Source organism: Poecilia reticulata, linkage group LG13 (genome assembly GCF_000633615.1).
Source record: "Poecilia reticulata strain Guanapo linkage group LG13, Guppy_female_1.0+MT, whole genome shotgun sequence".
NCBI lineage: Eukaryota > Metazoa > Chordata > Actinopteri > Cyprinodontiformes > Poeciliidae > Poecilia > Poecilia reticulata.
Window position 1 is genome coordinate 17,393,318 of NC_024343.1, and position 5,331 is coordinate 17,398,648.

The 5,331-nt window shown below is 40.8% G+C and overlaps 1 long non-coding RNA gene across 1 annotated transcript; it reads right to left on the bottom strand.

The window, feature by feature from the left end:
* Positions 1–703: 703 nt before the first annotated feature.
* On the bottom strand, positions 704–3,321 carry LOC103474626 (uncharacterized). The gene is made up of 3 exons (XR_535208.2): positions 3,264–3,321; positions 1,078–1,188; positions 704–820 (listed from the first exon to the last, which is right to left on the bottom strand). It is a non-coding gene; the product is annotated as an uncharacterized LOC103474626 (long non-coding RNA).
* Between the last annotated feature and the right edge of the window lie 2,010 nt (positions 3,322–5,331).

Below are 5,331 nucleotides of genomic sequence, written 5' to 3' on the forward strand. Positions count from 1 at the left end.
TATCTGCGATTGCTTTTAAGCTTAACCAGTGAAACCTAGTTTCCTCTCTCAGTTTCCATTAAAGCTGTATAAAAGGCACCGTCACTGATGCTAATGTCTGCAACAGGAAGTGGAGCCCTTTACCAAAACCCTGCTTAAGGCCCCATGCAATGTTGTTGTGGCCCTACTTATTGGGCATTTAGTCCCAATAATCCTCCCATCGTCTCTGACCAGCTTCCACACATAATGATGCTTCCACCACCATGTTATGCAATGAGAATAATGTGTTTTATTAAGTATTTAAATTAAGCTAAAACTGTCTTCTTTAATTGAGTCGGATTCCTTCACTGCTTATATTATTTGCAATTTGTTGGTTTTATTTTATCAAAACAGGTCTATAATAAAATCCTGGATCTCAGTGGGACAAGCCGTACAGACGTTCCATAAAAATCTGATTTGTGGATTGTCTGACTCTTAGTTGACTTGTTAACAGATTTTCCTGTACCTGAGCTGTGGGTCTCTGATGCTCCTCCAGAGATATTATGTTTATAGTCTATATTATATTGATTTATAACTTAGCCTTGCTTCTCCACAGCTTCATCCCTGCCTTGCCTGCTGTTGTCTTCATGATGCCGTTTGATCACTAATGCTGACCAACAAACCTCTGAGGCAACAGACTTTATTAGAGCGATGTGAAAGAAACTGTACTATTGGCTCAGCTTCTCTTATGTTCTCGCAGTCTGTCTTGGCGTCCCGACCTCGCGTCATGGCGGGGAGAGACGGGTCACCCAAGCACGACGGATAAGACACGGGTAACACGGGTAGAGACGACTCGACCAAACTGGGTAATGAAGACAAAGTGACAGAGAGGAAGCAAAACAACAAAGAGTGCTAATACAAAAAGAAAAAAAACCAAAACAACGGTTTGACATGGATGGAGCAAGAATGCGGCGGCAGGTAGACGTGAGGCCCAGGAAGCAGCGAATATAGGGAAAAACATGAAAAATCCAGGGGGGGTGTATGTGTGTCTATTGGGTTGAGAGGCGGGGTAGAAGGGGAGCGTGCAGGGGGAGATCGGTTTACCTCTCCACCACTCACCTGCTCGGCACAACGCTCGCTCTGGCAGCGGGCCTCAAAAGGGAGACGCATCAATGGCCGCCATTCATCTCAGCGCAGGAATGCATGTATGCAGGCCTGAGAGCGTGTCCGCTTAAAAGACACAAGTTGTTGATTAATTGATGCGGAGATAAGGCAGGGAGGAAATCTTTCAGGCTTCGCGCTTTAAAACAAACAACAAGCGTTTGACGTCTCTTGTGTGCCTCCGAAGCCTTTGGGTAAAAAGTGTGAAATGATCTAATTTTGTTGCTTTCAAATGAGCTTTTCCTAAATCTCGCAAGAATCACAAGCGAAGACAACCCTGTGAGGAGTTTTTGGGAGGTTCTTTGTTTTAAAAAAACACAACAACAACAACACCTGGTGTGTACTTACAGGTGATAGTGAAGATATGATTTAATGGTTCGTGTTACTCGAGCCCCTGCGGTTACGTTAAATTAAAGGAAGGGGTTGTGTTTGTTTTAAGGAATCGGGACAGAAGGGGATTTTCCTGCAGAAACAAAGGAGAGCTTGGAAAATTGTGTTTTCAGTTATTTTAGACTTTCTCACACAAAGACAGATAAACCCACTTAACTATCCCACCCAGGACGAACAACTGGTGACGGGGAAACATATTTCATCCAACATGTTTACATCTTCCAAGCAACGGAAATAACATTTTATCCCTTTATACGTTTGTTTGTTATCCTAACCTTTTCTATATTTTGCCGAATGAAGGTTCGGGGAAGAAAAGTTAACTGAACCGAATCGCTTTTCGTGTCTAAATATGTCTCTTTCTTTTGCACGCGATAATAAAATGCGACTCAGTTTAAGCCGCAGCAACATCAACACGAGTTTGCAGACGCCTAAAGGCCTTCAGGAGATACATTAACATTATTTCCACTCTTTGTAAAAGCAAAACACAAAAACAGTGAAGTCTAATATCTAATGTAGACGTGTCAACAAAACAACTCTGGACTATGTGCTTTGGGTGCAAAGAGGTGAGAGCAGAGAGAGAGAAAGAGACGAATCAACCAATAAGTGCGCCAAGTCGAGTCAACAAACAAGTTCGATCCACTGGTTTCAAACTGGTCATACTGGTTGCGTTCTCCTAGAACTTTTCAGCAAGTTCATTTTTCACATTAGTTACTATATTTTTCGTAACTAGATGAAATATAGTAGCTGACTTACAATTGGAGTGTCAAAACTTTTATTTTAAGAATTAGCACACTACCGTTTCTCTCATTCTGTTTGGGTTCCCCGAATAAGAAAATTTGCCCTCAAGACACAAAAATATTTATGTTATGAAACTACTTTGAATTTTTAACACATACTGACTGATGCATCATATGTGTAGCGACGTTAGAAGCGAGGCATTATCCAACCATCGCCTTTTGGTAACTTTTACATCTAAGTTTCATTGATTGATTGATTTCATTGATATTTTAAAGAAATAAAATAGAAATAAAAAGTAAGTACATCTTAGTTATGCTTCCCCATTTGGAGATAAAAACCACAAAGTGCTTCACAGAACAAAGAAAATAAAAAATAATTAAAAAGTGAATATGCTAATGAAACAATAAAGATAATTTAAAAACTATGCTATCGCATTCGTACTCAATTGAATAAAAAATACCATAGAAAAGTGAATGTTTTTCAGCAATTAAATTCACTAAGTGAAACACCACATATTATTTTTGTTTACTAGGATGATTTTCTGCTTACAGCTAAGAAAAAAATCATGAATGATTACATTAGACCAATAAAGATGAAAAAATGAAAACTAATTGCCCTGGGTTCATTGGAACACATATTTGAATTTACAGAATAGGACTATATTCAAAAATTACAAGGAAGAAAGACCTTAAGAGGAGAAGCACATTTGAAAAAATAAGCGGAACTAGGTAGAAATAGTAATCAACAACATTTCTTTATCTTTATGGAAACAAACCATCTCAATCAGTTCACAAAATCGGGGGGGGGGGTAAAAAAAAAAGTTTCAGGTAGCATCCTTATGGTTTGTGCAATGCTTATTTAGCTTCCGAAAATGTTACACAACTGAAATCCACTCACAGCAGAAAAGTGACCCAATCAGAGAGTCCGATTCTGATTTTGCAATTGAAGACGAGGCTTCACACAAGCGGAAACGATAAATAAATGTGTGTGGACCAAAGAGAAGAGGACATGTTTACCACTGAGGTCTTCACTTGCGGCAGATGGAGAGTAACCGGAGATGAGCTCTGCTTTTCTCTGCAAAGACAAAGGTCAAATTTACAAAAACAAGTAACTGGGGAAACATGGTCTGAGAGATATTTGTCTTATATTTGTATATGTTAGGCTATGTTGCATGCTAGCCTGACATCTGACGGAGAAGGCACAGAGATCCCCAGCTGTCAGGTGGCACTCGTGCAAACTTTACGGCTTTAATTGCTGTTGAGGTTTCAGAATTTGTCGTAAACGTCTCGTAAATTCAGCTTCACAAGCCGATCGTTTGCTCGAGCAAACATGCGTAAAATGTCAAAAAAAAAAAAGATTTAACTGAACAGGAGTGACAGAAAAATGTGACAAAGACGGAAACGAGAAGCTCAAACACCTTGCATAAGGCTGACGATAGGTCGTCCAAAACACAGCAAAGCTTAAGTCACGCTGCACCAGCCTGCTGCGTGGATGCCAACGTTTAATTACACTTCTTGCATCCGTCTGTTCCTTCCTCCTGTTTGTGCGTGCAGCCGTCACCACGTGCCTTTGTTTATGCATTTCCACACACCGAGACAAGTCGGCGTGTGCTGGGAGAGGCGGTCACGTTGCATACAGGAAGGTGCTGATGAAATGCCTAGTTTTCCAAACAGAGCCAGTGATTTATCTGTGATTATTTGCTAGCAGGATGTAACAATTACAAACCTGAAGGTCAAATCATTCAAAAACAATGACGACATATTTAAACAGGCTGAGAGAACACTATAAACCCTGTGCAGCAATATTGCTAATAGTTCAGCTTGTCAGATGAGAAGAGATGAAAAGTGTGCAACAATTTTGCATTAACAATAAAAAGAAAGGTTTTGTCTATTTCCTGGCCTTTTTCTGCGAGCTACAGTTACGTGTTTATGATGGAGTACAAGTTCCAGGCTCTGAGTTTTTGATTTGTGTTTTAAATACGAGTAAAATTGGTCGAGAATAAAGAATCCATATTTTTATGATAGCTTTTCACCATAGTGCGCTAAATTGCGGAATACTGAGGATCTTGTAAGGTTATAGTTATGGTTTAACAAATGACTAAGTATTAAATGTTTTAGCACATCAAAAGCAAATTTTCAGCCCCAGGTCTTTGAGAGGCGATGAGGCAGGAGAAGGTGACAGGTAACAATGGTGTGTTTCATAAACACGTTGTGAATGGGATTTTAAAAGAAAAAAAAAAGATGTGCTAAATAAGCTGGTGTTATTGTTTAGCAGCTCTATTCGTTTTATGTGCTGCAGGTAAGTGTTTTTACCCCGAAAAGTGTTGCCCAGCCATGAGTGTGCATAAAGGTCTACATGCGAAATAGATTTTTCAGTCGCACATTAATAGATGAACTCTCACCTCGCCCAGACATTTATAGCTGTTGTGTTTATGTTAGCAACAGGGATTTGACTGTCACACACAGAAACACATCTGATGCGTTTCGTCACCCATTTGCTGCGACCGGGATGATATGAAAAGTATTTTCCGGTATTTTAATTAAAGCTATGCATAAAATGCCCAGCCGCCCATAGTGTTCGGTACATCCGCTCACCTGTGTAAATAATCCCGCCGTGCTCGTCCCCGCCGTTAGCTCTGAACCAGTAGCTCCGGGAGGAGAAAAGCTGCCATAGTCCAAGCATCGCTCCAGTCATTTTAAGGATGTTTATTGGTCCCCCCGAAAAACGACAAAAACCCGGACATTATCAGGAATTATCAGCAATAACGCTGAACTGATATGGTGAAGCTACTAACAGGAGAACGGAGCTGCGCCAAGAAGCTAACAGAAGCTAACAAACACTGAAGACAGGGAGAGCTGCCGCCGATACAGTTGCAGCCAAGCATGATTTAATGTTACACAATACAGTTTTACCAAGTTGCTCAAAGTCTAAACTGGTATTGTTGTTCATTTAAGGTGTAAAGTTTACCTTCGACCAAACGCCCCCCAAAGRMATCCCAGCGCCCCCCTTTTGTAAAAATGTCCACCAGCGCCCCCTGCTGTCCCGTGAACGCCCCCTGGGGGGCGGGACCGCCCACGTTGAGAA